The following is an 18324-nucleotide window of genomic DNA, read 5'->3' as shown; positions in this document are numbered from 1 at the left end:
TGGGTTTCCGGATAAGGGATCCCATACCTGTACTTTGAAAAAAGGCTGGATTTGGTCGAATCCAAATCCGGTGCATCCCTACTTACTGTAATTGAATATTATTTTCTAATTGTGTATCTTGTATGCCAGACACCCTCCTATTCATCTGCCAGACTGGAATTCTAACCCCTACCTGGTTGCTAGGGTAACTGGTGAGCAACTAGATTACCGTTTCCAACTAGAAAACTTCAGAATAAAAAAAGTTTGATTTGAAATTGGCTCCCCCAGAAAATATATATATATATATATATATAAGGGCAGCCATCTGCATTACAAGTTGAACCTTTGTATTTTACAAATGAGACGTCTGTATTTTATCTGCTCAGAATCGTGGCTTATTTCCTTCACAGTAAATTGCGTCACCACTTAATAAATCCAGGCCTGCATAAACATCCGGAGAACTGAACTCGCCATTAGACCCGGGGTGCCCTGAATTACTTTGCGGCGCTGTGCCGGCGAGTTTATTAAAGCAAATCACAGACAGACAGAGGTACGTGTGAAAGGGGCACCAACAAGCTCTTATTTTCCCCCCATTTCCGTTCTGTTATTACGGTGGATGGCTTTCACTGAACGCCGGGCCGGCTAAAGCATAGGCCATAAGTAATAGCAGGGCAAAGGCCCGGTAATTACTGTGTCTGAGCTGGAAACACAGAAAGCCCTGGATGGATGACCTGGTTATAGAAGGAGATTATCTGGATCAGAGAGAAGGAGAGACCAGGGAAAATGTGGATTATCAGAAAGTGCCTGCGTGTCCCACACATCTGACTCGGGCAGATTAATAGAGAGACGTCAGCTCTTTACCTGCTCTGCCTACATCTCCCACCTGGTAGGGCCCACGGCTAAACAGCTCTTTACCTGCTCTGCCTACATCTCCCACCAGGTAGGGCCCACGGCTAAACGGCTCTTTACCTGCTCTGCCTACATCTCCCACCAGGTAGGGCCCACGGCTAAACGGCTCTTTACCTGCTCTGCCTACATCTCCCACCAGGTAGGGCCCACGGCTAAACGGCTCTTTACCTGCTCTGCCTACATCTCCCACCTGGTAGGGCCCACGGCTAAACGGCTCTTTACCTGCTCTGCCTACATCTCCCACCAGGTAGGGCCCACGGCTAAACGGCTCTTTACCTGCTCTGCCTACATCTCCCACCAGGTAGGGCCCACGGCTAAACAGCTCTTTACCTGCTCTGCCTACATCTCCCACCAGGTAGGGCCCAGGGCTAAACGGCTCTTTACCTGCTCTGCCTACATCTCCCACCAGGTAGGGCCCACGGCTAAACAGCTCTTTACCTGCTCTGCCTACATCTCCCACCAGGTAGGGCCCACGGCTAAACGGCTCTTTACCTGCTCTGCCTACATCTCCCACCAGGTAGGGCCCACGGCTAAACGGCTCTTTACCTGCTCTGCCTACATCTCCCACCAGGTAGGGCCCACGGCTAAACGGCTCTTTACCTGCTCTGCCTACATCTCCTACATGGTAGGGCCCAGGGCTAAACAGCTCTTTACCTGCTCTGCCTACATCTCCCACCAGGTAGGGCCCAGGGCTAAACAGCTCTTTACCTGCTCTGCCTACATCTCCCACCAGGTAGGGCCCACGGCTAAACGGCTCTTTACCTGCTCTGCCTACATCTCCCACCAGGTAGGGCCCACGGCTAAACGGCTCTTTACCTGCTCTGCCTACATCTCCCATCAGGTAGGGCCCACGGCTAAACGGCTCTTTACCTGCTCTGCCTACATCTCCCATCAGGTAGGGCCCAGGGCTAAACGGCTCTTTACCTGCTCTGCCTACATCTCCCACCAGGTAGGGCCCACGGCTAAACGGCTCTTTACCTGCTCTGCCTACATCTCCCACCAGGTAGGGCCCACGGCTAAACGGCTCTTTACCTGCTCTGCCTACATCTCCCACCAGGTAGGGCCCACGGCTAAACGGCTCTTTACCTGCTCTGCCTACATCTCCCACCAGGTAGGGCCCACGGCTAAACGGCTCTTTACCTGCTCTGCCTACATCTCCCACCAGGTAGGGCCCACGGCTAAACGGCTCTTTACCTGCTCTGCCTACATCTCCCACCAGGTAGGGCCCACGGCTAAACGGCTCTTTACCTGCTCTGCCTACATCTCCCACCAGGTAGGGCCCACGGCTAAACAGCTCTTTACCTGCTCTGCCTACATCTCCTACATGGTAGGGCCCAGGGCTAAACAGCTCTTTACCTGCTCTGCCTACATCTCCCACCAGGTAGGGCCCACGGCTAAACGGCTCTTTACCTGCTCTGCCTACATCTCCCACCAGGTAGGGCCCACGGCTAAACAGCTCTTTACCTGCTCTGCCTACATCTCCTACATGGTAGGGCCCAGGGCTAAACGGCTCTTTACCTGCTCTGCCTACATCTCCCACCAGGTAGGGCCCAGGGCTAAACGGCTCTTTACCTGCTCTGCCTACATCTCCCACCAGGTAGGGCCCACGGCTAAACGGCTCTTTACCTGCTCTGCCTACATCTCCCACCAGGTAGGGCCCACGGCTAAACGGCTCTTTACCTGCTCTGCCTACATCTCCCACCAGGTAGGGCCCACGGCTAAACGGCTCTTTACCTGCTCTGCCTACATCTCCCACCAGGTAGGGCCCACGGCTAAACGGCTCTTTACCTGCTCTGCCTAGAAGGAATGGATGTCAAGAAGGAATTGATGGAATTGATGCCTAGAAGGAATGGGTTTTTAGAAGGAAAGATGAAAGACATGTAACCAGATGTGCATTAGGCAATGTGCCCCTTTCTGTGGGGAAAATGCACCCATCGCCCATCTAACCAGTCATTTAGTCTTCCTTTCCATAGTGACAGAAGTGCAGGCTCTTACTTATCTAAGCAGCCAATGATTTTCCTTAGTAAAGAAATAATGGAAGTGTTCTTGCTTTAGACATGATTTGCTAATGAACAGAACATATATTTTTGGGTCTTCCCCCCCTTCGGTTATACAGTACCTCATGCTACACAAACGGCAGAGAAATGAGTGGGCTGTCTATTATTGCTTTCTATTTAGCGGCACAGCTCTGCGCTCCATAATGCAGTTTATTATAATTACCTATGTCGTTTTTAAGACTTTTATCCCTCATAAAGAGTACATAAAGCTCCCATGCAATTATAATGCAGGCAGAAGCGGGAGGGGGGGCTGAAATCTCTCCGATGAGTTGCTTCATGTGCTGGAATATTTCACATACAGACCCATTAGCTGCTGCAGTGGGTTTATATTGTATGCCAAATGCGTACATTTTCGCTCAATGGGGGTGTTACACCGAAATGGAATTGTCTGTTACAAGAGGGGGGCTCTTAGCAGAGTTATAAAGCTGGATGGAATTGTACCTCTATGATCATATTTTAAAACACCATTGTATTCTACAGAGTTTATGTTATCTGCTATGTAACCTGCGCCTTTTCTCCTTTTTTTCAACTTCAACGGCTGCCCCCGGGGCTACACAGTGGGGTATTTATATAAACTATAGTAGGGTTTCTGTAGCAAACACCCCAGCTGTACCGGTGCAGGAATGGCTGCCCCCGGGGCTACACAGCGGGGTATTTATATAAACTATAGTAGGGTTTCTGTAGCAAACACCCCAGCTGTACCAGTGCAGGAACGGCTGCCCCCGGGGCTACACAGCGGGGTATTTATATAAACTATAGTAGGGTTTCTGTAGCAAACACCCCAGCTGTACCAGTGCAGGAATGGCTGCCCCCGGGGCTACACAGCGGGGTATTTATATAAACTATAGTAGGGTTTCTGTAGCAAACACCCCAGCTGTACCAGTGCAGGAATGGCTGCCCCCGGGGCTACACAGCAGGGTATTTATATAAACTATAGTAGGGTTTCTGTAGCAAACACCCCAGCTGTACCAGTGCAGGAACGGCTGCCCCCGGGGCTACACAGCAGGGTATTTATATAAACTATAGTAGGGTTTCTGTAGCAAACACCCCAGCTGTACCAGTGCAGGAATGGCTGCCCCCGGTGCTACACAGCAGGGTATTTATATAAACTATAGTAGGGTTTCTGTAGCAAACACCCCAGCTGTACCAGTGCAGGAACGGCTGCCCCCGGGGCTACACAGCGGGGTATTTATATAAACTATAGTAGGGTTTCTGTAGCAAACACCCCAGCTGTACCGGTGCAGGAATGGCTGCCCCCGGAGCTACACAGCGGGGTATTTATATAAACTATAGTAGGGTTTCTGTAGCAAACACCCCAGCTGTACCAGTGCAGGAATGGCTGCCCCCGGGGCTACACAGCGGGGTATCTATATAAACTATAGTAGGGTTTCTGTAGCGAACACCCCAGCTGTACCAGTGCAGGAACGGCTGCCCCCGGGGCTACACAGCGGGGTATTTATATAAACTATAGTAGGGTTTCTGTAGCAAACACCCCAGCTGTACCAGTGCAGGAACGGCTGCCCCCGGGGCTACACAGCGGGGTATTTATATAAACTATAGTAGGGTTTCTGTAGCAAACACCCCAGCTGTACCAGTGCAGGAACGGCTGCCCCCGGGGCTACACAGCGGGGTATTTATATAAACTATAGTAGGGTTTCTGTAGCAAACACCCCAGCTGTACCAGTGCAGGAACGGCTGCCCCCGGGGCTACACAGCGGGGTATTTATATAAACTATAGTAGGGTTTCTGTAGCAGTTTATTTATATAAACTATCTTGTTTTAGGCCATGTTTTGTGTGTCATTGGCACTGCACATGCTCAGTGGGCAGCTGGCAAGAAGCTAAGCTTAGGACATGTCGGAAATCATCAAGTGGAAAATGAGATTTGTCTGTGATAGAAGCTGATGCTACAGGGCTGGTTATTACATTCTGATGCACATTGCCAGCAGCATTACACATTAGCGTGACTAATGCCCCCCCTTCCTTGCGCCCCCCGTCCTTCCCACCACTAACACCGGTTATGACATACCTACGTACCTGTACATATAAGGGCTGATTTCTCTAAACGGATGAGGCCTGGGTTCCGGGTTGGGAGTCAGAGAAGGTCCCTGTGCCCTCCCTGTGCATCTATCAGTCTCTTTATTAGTCACACTGAGCGGTTGCGGCGTTGCCCACGGGCTGAACCATGAAATGTCTCTGGCTAATTGTATAAATGTGGGCAGCTGCCAGCCGATCTCAGTGCCACTGTGAGACTCCAATCTGCTCTCATCTCTGCCCGGTGTAACCCTCCCTGAATGGGCAGCAAGGTATGGCTTTAAAGGGGAAATCTGCCTTCTTTATTAACGCTCGGTGTACCGGACTGACAGAATATTACAATAAAGATAAGAGTGCAAACCCACACTCCAAAGCCGGTTATAAAAGTTTTTACTATTGTTTAACTACAATTCTCGCTTTTTGGTCACTAGCACTTTATGTGCCAATAAGTATCAATGGGTCAGCACTTTATTAAATTTGTCATAGAGGTGTTGTATAACTACAACTCTCACTCTTAATTAGCCATATTTAATGAGCCATTAAGTATAAAGTGGCAAAACCAGCTATAGAGCAGACCCCACAGTTGCATGGTGGGTCCGAGCGATGGGGGGGCCCCAGACACAGCGCCTGCTCCCCCATCGCCCCTCTCTTACCTTTTTTTTAAAAAAAAAAAAATACTGGAACAGCGCTTTGTGGCCCGGTAGGGGCAATACAAGCGGGCCAGGGGGCGGGAGAGGAGGGACTGTTTGCCCCAGGACCTCTTAGAAGATTTGTTTGCAGGGGGGGTCCGGTGGGTCTCCCGCAGGTACCTGCATTCAAATACCATTTATTCACCCAGGTTCATAAGGGCAAATAAGTGGGCAGAATTTCAGTCTGGTGCAAATGCCAGTGCCACACAAATGCACAATTGGTTTGTGCCCTGACAGCTGGCATACGGAGAGGTTCTGGATTGGGATTTGTGGAGAGGCCACAACGGCCCGGGCCTAGGGTGGCACAAATCTGGGGGCGGCCCGCTGCTCCGTATGCGAGGTTAAACTTCCGCGGGCAGGGGCGATGACTGGGGCGCCCCGATAAGAAATCTGGCACTGCCTAGTGCAAAGGTCCCCACCTATGGGACTGGCAAACCAAGGGAGCCCAGGAATGGAGCACCCAACTGGGGGGTTAGTTAGGAATAGTTTGGGGTGTTCTATTTTGTTTTCTGATATCCCAAACTGAAAGGGTTGGTTTTAAGTTAACCATTCCAAGCAATTTTGCAATTGGTCTTTATTTTATAGTAATTTGCCTTTCTCTTCTACATCTTTTTAATTTTCAAATGGAGGTCACTGACCCCATTATGTAAAAACAATATTGCTCCGCGAGCTTTCAATTTTATTATTACTGTTTATTTTTACACCCTATCGTTTCTATTCGGTCCCTCACCTATTCATAGTCCAGTCTCTCATTCACACCACTGCCTGGTTGCTAAGGTAAACAAGGCCCTAGCAACCAGATAGCAACTGAAATTCCAAACTGTAGATTTAAAAATTAAAAAATGAAAACCATTTGCAAGTTGTTAGGATTGGAGTGAATGCTTTTGCTATTTGGGATCTCATTGGTGGATTCCCCGGTGATGTAGAACTCTCCATGTGATGCTGGGGGGGGGGCAGTTTTCTTGTCCTTCTGAAGGGTTTGTCCCTATAACAGACAAAGGAATAAACGGCCTCTTTATCCAATGTATTATGTTTCTCTGCATCTTCCCAGCCGCTCTCCTAAAAATTGTGTTCCGCCATTAAATTCCAGCGCACAAAACGCCTCGGTGACCTCGGAGTCAAGTTCTTCCATTAAGTGGGAAAATGATGTTCCCAACTGAGCAGCTTTATTGGCTCTCTATAAACAATGGGGCTTCCTTGTGCTGGATATAGAATGAGCAATAACCCCATAAAGAGGCGCTGGAACAGCCAGACGGAGCCGGTATCGGCCCACGTAGGAAAAGCCAAGCTGTGAGTATTTACAGGCAATGGCGGCAACGTAACTATAGGCCTGCAGTCTTCCTGCTGTATTTATAGGTGTGGGCCCCAATGGGGTGCATCCCCCGCACCCCGGTACTTCCGCCACTGGGCAATGGACTGAATAACAGAAACACCCTCATTTAGTGCCACCCAAATTCCTATTGCTCTTAGGGGCATATTTATTAACATGCGCTAAAAACGGCGTTATAACACAGAAAATTACGCCGCCATTTGCGGTGTACGATTCGGCGTACTGGCAGCTATTTCTGTGTTGCGTAAAACCGCCGCGTATACGGCGTTCCTTCTTACGGCGATTACCGCGAAGGCCTGAATGTCATTTAGCGTTCTATTGCTTTCCGTAAAATTTGCGTACGCCGACGGCGGAAAATTTGCTTGCGGCGCCGGCGTACACTTGTAAACGAATAAGATCGCCGTGCTATTTTCTGAATTAATGGCGTAAGTTTAGGTTTAACGCCGCGTTCAACGCCGACAAAAACATCGTAAATCATTTTACGCGCTTTAATAAATATGTCAGGGACAGCCCCCGGTGTGTATGTATATCTTTATTTATAAAGCGCTACTTATGTACGCAGCGCTGTACAGTACAATACATTCATACAAACAGGGGGTTATTAAGATAATAATAGATAAATACACAGTATAACAATAAATACAAATAAATACAAGATACAGCTGCAATAAGTTAAGAGTCAGACACAAGAGGATGGAGGTCCCTGCCCCGTAGAGCTTACAATCGAGATTGGCATCCATTCTGTGTCCCCAGATATTCACAATTGTCACCTTTTTCGTGGCCCCTTACTGGCCGATGACTTGAGGCAGGGGGCAGGACCTAAAAATGGGCTGGCCTATGATGTGGAAGGGGTGGGGTAAGAGCTTCTAAACTATCGAGAAAACCAGAGGAAGCTGCAGGGTGGAAGAGGTAATGGGCGTGAAGGAGGCAGAATTTTGGATGGAGGCAGAACATTAGGGATTACAAATTTACCAGCAGTTACATTGCCGATAAATATGGAATTCTGGCCCCGGGCTTGGCTGGTATTTTATTGGAAATACCAGCTAGACGGCGACCATATCTGTGACTCAATCTGGGTCATTTACAGCCAAAAACGCAGATTGCAAAAGCCAGTTTCAGGCATAAAGCGGCATGTTGTTTTACCCAGAATTCCGCTTTTTACCCACCATTCCAGTGTAATTGTGGTTGCGAAAGGCGTTGCTTCGGATACAATTGCTACTCTTTGAAGCGAATTGGCCGCAACTGAGATGAAGTCCGAATTCCAGAAGTCCGCATTTATTTGCTTCTACGCTGGTGGGCTCTGGATGCAAGGACCTCTAATGAATGCTGTGGTCTGATGCAATAACGGCGTCCATTTTAGAGAGACCGCCAACTGTGGTTGTGGTCCTAAATGTTTAATTGCTTCTCTTATTGAAAGGGAAACCACGTTGCTTACATCACCGGTCAATTTTTGGCTTTAAAGGGAAGCTCCACCCGGAAATGATTTCTTTGCACACTGAAAGATTGAATTATTGTTTAAAGGAGACATATTGGATCAACGAAAAAAACCTGTATTCCTATATTATGAATAATATACAGTGCTGGTTTCACTTTGGGCTAAACATTAATCCTATTTGTAGAAATGGCCTCTTTATTGGAGCTCCCTATAGACCTGGGGCTGATCTTCTTCTGCTAAAGGTCCCCATACACGGGCCGATAGTAGCTGCTGATATTGGTCCCTAATTCGGCAGCTAATCGGCCCGTGTATGGGCACTACCGACGGGACTGCCCGACCCATATCCGGCCTGAAATCGGCCAGATCTCCATCGGGCAGGTTAGAAAATCTAGTCGGATCGGGGAGCTCATCGGCTCGTTGATGCGGTCCCCGGACCGACTTTTCCTATACCTGCTGTTATAATTCAATTATAATGGTAGGTATAGGAATTACCCTGGATTCTCCCCATATCGCCCACCCGTAGGTGGGGATATCGGCAGAAGATCTGCTTGCTTGGCGATATCGCCAAACGAGCGGATCTTATGGTGTATGGCAGGGGTGGGCAAAGTTTTTGGCTCGGGGGCCACATTGACTCACAGGCGGGCCAGGCCAGGCCAACGTCCTCCCACAAGCTCCCCCCCCCCCCCAGCATTCTCCATCTCCCCGACCTGCGGCTCCCTCCATCGTTCGGCTGCGTCTGTTCCCCGGCTCCCCGCTGCATCCTTTTTTATGGTTGCGCCCCCTGCGTATTGACATCACGAGCACGCACGAAGCGCAACCAATCAGGGCCCAGAAATTATTTAAAGGGACCCGTAGTCGGCGGGCCGGATTAAAAAGGCCGGATGTGGCCCGCAGGCTGTAGTTTGCCCACCCCTGGTGAATGGGGACCTTAAGGGAGACGCACCCCCATAGCTGGGCTACTCTAGGCCCAATAACCCGGAAGTGGGGGGCACCCCCCTGCTAGGTAGGTTCCTTTTCCCCCTTAGGGATGCTTAGGCCGTACCTGCTTAATTAGCACATTTCTCTTTTCCAATATTAACAAATCCAACGGGGAGAATGAATTAGAGAAAGGGCTTCCATGTTCCAATTATGCATTGTCCAAGAATGACATAGACTATAATTAATTGGCCTCGGCAGAACATACTTTTTATTCCTTTCTCCGACGAGAAGCTGCTGTGCGACGTCCCGCGGTGCCGTTTCTGTACCCACCTCTGCTTGTCACAACACGGCAATGTACATGCGACCATCTTCCCATAAATGTCTCCCTAATCAGCAATAATGAGACTTTTTGCTACTGGATGTGGAGAGAGCTACGCCGCGCGCTTTGGCAAATCTTTGGGGGACCCGGGCGCAGAGCGGCGCAGGGACTTATTTGCTCTAATGAGTATAACTGACACCATCTCTTATCTAGGGCTCATTCACACACACTCACCATAGGCAAAGTGCCATGTTTTCCCCACAACTACAGAATTCATTTCCATTATGTAGATATTCACAGGTTGGGCCGGTGGGGGAATCCCAAGAGCCACCCCCTTCCGCAGGCCCAGGAGGAGAGAGGAGGAATTAGATGGGGTTTTAAAGGAGACAGAAAGGTAAAAACTCAGTATGTTTTATCAGAAAGGTCTATGTAAATACAGCCATAAGCAGTAACGCTGCACTGAGTCCTCTGTCAAAAGATTTGTTGCCGCCAGAGACACGCAGCTCTCTCCTCTCCCTCAAGAATGCTAAGAACTCCCTCCCCCCCTTAGGATCTGAGCCAATCATTAGGAAGCTTCCTCACAGTCTTACAAACTGAGCATGTACACCGGTCTTGGTCTTGGTGCAGGAGTGAGGCATTATTAGGCCCATCGGATTTTTTTCAGTCTCCCACCGGCCCAGTCCCACCCTGCCAATGCCAGAGCTTTCCAGACTTCAGTATTGTATTCTATTGGGGGAGAATCGTTGTGGTTGCCTGTTGAGTTGGTCCTAGTGCAGTGCTCCAAAACCAATGCCAATTATCTGGCATGTTGCTTTGAAGCGAATGCAAGTTTCGGCTAGCATTTTCACAGCGGAGGTAGCGTCACTTCTGGCTTGCCAGTGTGTCCGATGTTAATAATGGCCTTGCACAGTGGTGGCGGGTACTGCCCGATGTGGGGTTCCTTGCATTAGTAGGGGCAACGTTAATCAGGTGAACCACTACATAACATGGATGAATCGACAAAGCAAACAATGGTGCCGCCTGCACTACGAATTTGATAGATGCAACCAGTATAATCATGGCCACATAGCATAGAATCTTGATAAAATACTTAAAAGCACATATAAGGGTTAATTTAGCAGTGCTCCATGAACAAGTAAAAGAGTACTAAGGGGTACAGAATTGTACCCCATAGGGAACATGCATGTTGCCCGGGGCAATGGTATGTGTAGGCTGCACTCAAAACCTTGAGTTTATTTTATGGTTAAATGATTCCCTTTTCTCTGTAATAATAAAACAGTACCTGTACTTGATCCCAACTAAGATATAATTACCCCTTATTGGGGCAGAACAGCCCTATTGGGTTTATTTCATGGTTAAATGATTCCCTTTTCTCTGTAATAATAAAACAGTACCTGTACTTGATCCCAACTAAGATATAATTACCCCTTATTGGGGCAGAACAGCCCTATTGGGTTTATTTAATGGTTAAATTATTCCCTTTTCTCTGTAATAATAAAACAGTACCTGTACTTGATCCCAACTAAGATATAATTACCCCTTATTGGGGGCAGAACAGCCCTATTGGGTTTATTTCATGGTTAAATGATTCCCTTTTCTCTGTAATAATAAAACAGTACCTGTACTTGATCCCAACTAAGATATAATTACCCCTTATTGGGGGCAGAACAGCCCTATTGGGTTTATTTAATGGTTAAATGATTCCCTTTTCTCTGTAATAATAAAACAGTACCTGTACTTGATCCCAACTAAGATATAATTACCCCTTATTGGGGCAGAACAGCCCTATTGGGTTTATTTAATGGTTAAATGATTCCCTTTTATCTGTAATAATAAAACAGTACCTGTACTTGATCCCAACTAAGATATAATTACCCCTTATTGGGGCAGAACAGCCCTATTGGGTTTATTTAATGGTTAAATGATTCCCTTTTCTCTGTAATAATAAAACAGTACCTGTACTTGATCCCAACTAAGATATAATTACCCCTTATTGGGGGCAGAACAGCCCTATTGGGTTCATTCAATTTTTAAATGATTTTTAGCAGCCTTAAGTTATGGAGATACGAATTACGGAAAGAGCCCTTATCCGGAAAACCCCAGGTCCCGAGCATTGTGGATAACAGGTCCCATACTTGTACAGAGCAACTGTTGGGAGCACCGGGAACCTGTTCTGCGCCTCGCTGTCTGAATATATAAATGGCACCTTCTTTGCAGTCGCTGCTAAAGGCAAAATCATTACTTAGGGCTTAGCATAAAATATCTCATTTGGGGCTATTACAGAGAGACCGGCTCCATTTTGCCCATTACGTTAAGACCTTTTATCGCTGTGCCGAGAGTAGAACCCCTACCAACCAAAAATGATCGTTAGAGGAGGGCAAACAAATAGCTGTTTGAAAAAGGCCCCATTATATTAAATTGCACTCGTCCTTATCTCTTTAGGAGCCCTGACCTTCCTGCTCCGCTGCTTGGAAAGTAAATATGCTCTAAACCCACACCCACTCACTTCCCAACTGGAGCCGGAGAGGGAAGGAGAAGCCAACGCGCTCGAGAGCCTTTCGCTGCTGATTGACGGAGGTAACATTTATTCCTGGGCCGCTGCGCCTGACCCGATCGGCACCGGAGAGCAAACAAATTAGACTTTTGAGGGGCAACCTTTAATTAAAAGCAAAAAGCCTTTCTGCATTTTAACGTTAGAAGATGGATTAAAAAACAAAATCAGCCTTGTAGATGAAATAAACGTATCCACGGGGCTTCACCCTTCCTCTGGCATTTTATATTTAGTGAGGGGAACGTTATTTTATAAATGTACAAGAAAGAGAATATGGAAACAGAAACAGGTCTTTATGGGTACCCAGGGCACAAATAAGCATTCACCCCAAATCCCCCCCTAACTGGCCTTCAGGCTGGGCCCCCTTAGCCCATAACAAGGTTACAGATATATAGAAACATTGGGGTAACAGTCACCCCGCTATAGTTCCAGGGGTACCCAGGGTACAAATAAGCACTCACCCCAAATCCCCCCCTAACTGGCCTTCAGGCTGGGCCCCCTTAGCCCATAACAAGGTTACAGATATATAGAAACATTGGGGTAACAGTCACCCCGCTATAGTTCCAGGGGTACCCAGGGCACAAATAAGCACTCACCCCAAATCCCCCCTAACTGGCCTTCAGGCTGGGCCCCCTTAGCCCATAACAAGGTTACAGATATATAGAAACATTGGGGTAACAGTCACCCCGCTATAGTTCCAGGGGTACCCAGGGCACAAATAAGCACTCACCCCAAATCCCCCCCTAACTGGCCTTCAGGCTGGGCCCCCTTAGCCCATAACAAGGTTACAGATATATAGAAACATTGGGGTAACAGTCACCCCGCTATAGTTCCAGGGGTACCCAGGGCACAAATAAGCACTCACCCCAAATCCCCCCCCTAACTGGCCTTCAGGCTGGGCCCCCTTAGCCCATAACAAGATTACAGATATATAGAAACATTGGGGTAACAGTCACCCCGCTATAGTTCCAGGGGTACCCAGGGCATAAATAATCACTCACCCCAAATCCCCCCCTAACTGGCCTTCAGGCTGGGCCCCCTTAGCCCATAACAAGGTTACAGATATATAGAAACATTGGGGGTAACAGTCACCCCGCTATAGTTCCAGGGGTACCCAGGGCACAAATAAGCACTCACCCCAAATCCCCCCCTAACTGGCCTTCAGGCTGGGCCCCCTTAGCCCATAACAAGGTTACAGATATATAGAAACATTGGGGTAACAGTCACCCCGCTATAGTTCCAGGGGTACCCAGGGCACAAATAAGCACTCACCCCAAATCCCCCCTAACTGGCCTTCAGGCTGGGCCCCCTTAGCCCATAACAAGGTTACAGATATAAAGAAACATTGGGGTAACAGTCACCCCGCTATAGTTCCAGGGGTACCCAGGGCACAAATAAGCACTCACCCCAAATCCCCCCCTAACTGGCCTTCAGGCTGGGCCCCCTTAGCCCATAACAAGGCTACAGATATATAGAAACATTGGGGTAACAGTCACCCTGCTATAGTTCCAGGGGTACCCAGGGCACAAATAAGCACTCACCCCAAATCCCCCCCTAACTGGCCTTCAGGCTGGGCCCCCTTAGCCCATAACAAGGTTACAGATATATAGAAACATTGGGGTAACAGTCACCCCGCTATAGTTCCAGGGGTATTATAGGATGATAGGAAATGTTGCTTGATCAGTTTGCGTTGGCTGCAGTTGCCCTTTATTCCATGCTAGCAGAACTTAAACCGCAAGTGACCCCCATCAGCGACTCTCTGCAGAAGCAAATGGGGGTCAGTGGAGGGGATCCAGCCAAAGCATTATTAAAAAAACAAAGAAGAGGAAAGATATATTTTTTAAAAAGTGATTTAATTTAAAAAGCCATGGAGAGAGTGGGTGCATGACAAAGGGCATTTATACAAAGTGAGACACAGAGTGGAGACACCAAGGTCAGTAACATTGGATAAGAACTGGTTATGTGAATAATAAAGGAGTAAAGCTCTCATGCCGACAGCTTAATAAGAGTAAAGGGCAAGTTCACTTGTAACTTTTTGTACTGCGTTTTTGCCATTCAAAAAGTGTATTGTGTTATTGTTGCAGTTAGTCTACATTTTCATTTTATCTTCTTTTTTTAGATATGAAATTTATTCTCCTTATTGTTCATTAAAAAACTATCCCTGTATTTTCTGCCTCTCCCTACTATGTCTATTAAAGGGCAACTAAACGCACAGACAGATATGTCCTTGTGTTGACATTCAGTTGTATCCTGTTTGAGAACATATGGACATAGCTTTGGAACGAGCGATGGGAGCAGGTTCTGGGTGCCTCTGCACAAATGAAAGAAAGGGTAAGTTGAACATATGGTCTTCTAAGTCTTAGAATTATGAGAAAGTGCTACAGGCAATAACTATAAAGTGGAATCTATGGGTTGGTTGGGCTTCCATCTTTTCCTTGGGTCCCTCTCAGACTCAGTGGTAGTAGGGGGCCCTATGAATGAGGATGAGACACTACAAGTCATCACTAAGTCCTAAAGCAGCCGTATGGACTCTTGTTCCTACAGCAACAATTTTCTTGGTTGGTGCCAAAATGAATCCAACATCGGTGTTGGTCTGGGGACATCGCTATTTTACTTCCGCTGGAACGGACTTGTCCCTGCCAGAGGTATAGAAACCGAATAGGCACCAGATGGTGAATGCTTGACGGTTCCTTGAGGGCCCGACTCATCAGCTGTTCCCTGTGGCCAGAAGACTAACTCCATCCATAAACAAGAACATTCCCACTGGCATTCTTGGCTACTGTAGCCTGCTCTGTCAGGGTGCCAGGGCGACATCCACTATACCCGACTGACAGAGAGGCAGAACCAGGCACTGGTTTATAACAAGGAGATTGCTCACTTATTTTTTAGTTTTTAGCAATTTGACAAATGGAGCCGTCCATAGAGCCTCCCTGGTTTGTAGAAGGCTTGTTCGCAGCCAATGGAGCAATATGGCGGAAGGAGGCATTGGTATAATCACAGCCTTAGGATGGGTGTGGTGCACGAGATGCCAATAGATGCCATTGGCTAATTTGGATTTGCAGTGCTTTATGCTGGGGTTGTTTGCCGCAGGCTGTAGAAATAAGGCCCACTAGGTGCTCTCCTGTGTTATTTTGCAGTATGTTTTCCTTCTTTTCCATCCCATGGCAAGCTTCCATTTTTATAGCACTTTCCACCCTGCCTAAATAAACTGTCCCTTTCTGTCGGAGTACAGAGACTAGGTTATATTAATGGACTCCCCTCCTGCCCCTTACCCACCCCGTAACTGTCCTTTAACTTGCAGGCCACCATGTGCCCCCTCTACATACCACCTGCTCCGTGCAGGCAAAACTGGACACGATTGGCCTTACCGTTCTCTTTTCCATCTAATTTATTTTTTAACTGTCCAGTAGCTCATAGGTTGTCACTAATGAAATACTTTGTTTCTTTAGAGCAGTCAGGTTGTGTGTCTGGTGATGGTGCCTGTGCTTGGGAGTGCTGGGAGGTTCAGTCTGAAACCCCTGCAGTGGCTTAGGTTAAGAGAGGGGTGGAAGTTAAGACTAATTCTTTGTAGAGATTAGACTGCTCATAGAAGCTTGGTCTTCCTGCCTGTAACCTACTGGACCATCTGGTCCCACCTTGAGAGGTCCTGTATCCTACTGGGCCACTTGGTCAAACCAAGAAAGGTCCTGCATCCGACTAGACCACTTGGTCCCACCGAGAGAAGACCTGCATCCTACTGGACCACATGGTCACACTGAGAGAATACCTACATCCTACTGGACCACTTGGTCCCACCAAGAGAGGTCCTGCATTCTACTGGACCCCTTGGTCCCATTGTGAGAGGTCCTGTGTCCTACTGGACCACTTGGTCCCACCGAGAGAAGACCTGCATCCTACTGGACCACATGGTCACACTGAGAGAATACCTGCATCCTACTGGACCACTTGGTTCCACCGTGAGAGGTCCTGTGTCCTACTGGACCACTTGGTCCCACCAAGAGAGGTTCTGCATTCTACTAGACCACCTGGTCCCATCAAGAGAGGTTCTGCATCCTACTAGACCACTTGGTCCCACCAAGAGAGGTCCTGCATCCTACTCTTGATGCTATGATTGATTCTGAATAAGGACTTTAGGTTGCTTTATCTTCTCAGGGTCACTGGACTGAAATCTACTCAATGTTCTACAGTCTGGCTAAGGTACCAGTGCCGGCATTATCAGGTTAGGCTTGTTAAAACGTCTATTTCAGAGTATTTCAGGTTCCTTGATCCCTGACCTGCTCTGTGCAGTTGAAACAACCTTTTGTCCGGCCCCGTCATTTTCAAAATACGCATTCGCCCCTCGCTGTACAGAACTATAAATTATGTCTGACCCGTGGGCTTGCTCGGGCCGACCCCAAACATATTTATTCCTGCCAGAGGATGAAACCATGACACATTTTATGAAGCTTGGTCTGACATTATCGCTGACCCGTGCGTGCCATGGATAGGGCATCATAAATTGTTTGATGAGCTTCAATTACATTCCCATAAAAAGGAATTGTCAATGTCCTGGTATTTTCTTTTGTGGGGAGATTTATTTCTCTCCCAATGCGAACGTGTTTCATGGCTGTGCAAATGGCATGAAGGGGAAATCTGCAAACGAAGAGCTAATAAGTTCCGTCCTAACGAATCCTGATGAGTTTTATGTTGATGTGCAGATAGATTGGGGCAATAGCAGCAGGTAAGTATCATGAACAGGAGCCAGTATCCCCCATGCCCAGGTGTCTGTTATCCAGTTCTACTTATTAGTAAAGGGCAGGGGGGGGTTCCCTATGGTCAGGCTGAAATGTGTGCCACGCGATAAGTATGTTGCCCACAACAGCAGATATTAAAAGCCACGGATAATGCAGTTCTTTATTCCCAGAGGTGATTTCTCTGCTCCCCGTTGAGATGGTCAGGCTTTATCCACACTGTATCTGCTGCGGCATGTTGCTTTTTAATTGGGTTCTGTAGGGGCTGGACCAACGCAGTTCCTGGAAGCAGATGATTCTGATATATCCTTATATATCCTTTAGTCGCCTGTTGTACTGATGGCATGTAACCCAGATTCAGCTGCGGAAATTCTGTGCTAAATCCAATATGTTCATAACCATGTTAGGAAATAAATGCATTGCGCATTCCTTTGAAGGGGAGCTTATACTTTATAAACCATTGTTTATATACTAAGGCCCAAATCTCTAGGAAACATTGGGGTCACTCTGCTATAGTTCCAGGGGTACCCAGGGCACAAATAAGCACTCACCCCAAATCCCCTCCCTAACTGGCCTTCAGGCTGGGCCCCCTTAGCCCATAACAAGGTTACAGATATATAGAAACATGGGTAACTATAGTTCCAGGGGTACCCAGGGCACAAATACGCACTCACCCCAAATCCCCCCCTAACTGGCCTTCAGGCTGGGCCCCCTTAGCCCATAACAAGGTTACAGATATATAGAAACATTGGGGTAACAGTCACTCCGCTATAGTTCCAGGGGTACCCAGGGCACAAATAAGCACTCACCCCAAATCCCCCCCTAACTGGCCTTCAGGCTGGGCCCCTTAGCCCATAACAAGGTTACAGATATATAGAAACATTGGGGTAACAGTCACCCCGCTATAGTTCCAGGGGTACCCAGGGCACAAATAAGCACTCACCCCAAATCCCCCCCTAACTGGCCTTCAGGCTGGGCCCCCTTAGCCCATAACAAGGTTACAGATATATAGAAACATTGGGGTAACAGTCACCCCGCTATAGTTCCAGGGGTACCCAGGGCACAAATAAGCACTCACCCCAAATCCCCCCTAACTGGCCTTCAGGCTGGGCCCCTTAGCCCATAACAAGGTTACAGATATATAGAAACATTGGGGTAACAGTCACCCTGCTATAGTTCCAGGGGTACCCAGGGCACAAATAAGCACTCACCCCAAATCCCCCCCTAACTGGCCTTCAGGCTGGGCCCCCTTAGCCCATAACAAGGTTACAGATATATAGAAACATTGGGGTAACAGTCACCCCGCTATAGTTCCAGGGGTACCCAGGGCACAAATAAGCACTCACCCCAAATCCCCCCCTAACTGGCCTTCAGG

The 18324-nt window shown here is 48.0% G+C and overlaps 1 protein-coding gene across 4 annotated transcripts in view; it reads left to right on the top strand.

The window, feature by feature from the left end:
* The window catches only part of shisa6 (shisa family member 6), a 283418-nt gene that overhangs the window by 43766 nt on the left and 221328 nt on the right, over positions 1 to 18324 (top strand). For all 4 annotated transcript variants that reach the window (XM_031894479.1, XM_031894477.1, XM_031894475.1 and 1 more), the window contains exon 3: positions 12111 to 12245. The gene's annotated coding sequence lies outside the window, so the exon portion shown is untranslated. The remainder of the gene's footprint in view (positions 1 to 12110; positions 12246 to 18324) is intronic.

Source organism: Xenopus tropicalis, chromosome 10 (genome assembly GCF_000004195.4).
Source record: "Xenopus tropicalis strain Nigerian chromosome 10, UCB_Xtro_10.0, whole genome shotgun sequence".
NCBI lineage: Eukaryota > Metazoa > Chordata > Amphibia > Anura > Pipidae > Xenopus > Xenopus tropicalis.
Note: the sequence above shows the minus strand (reverse complement) of the source record. Positions and strands in the feature narration are given on the sequence as shown.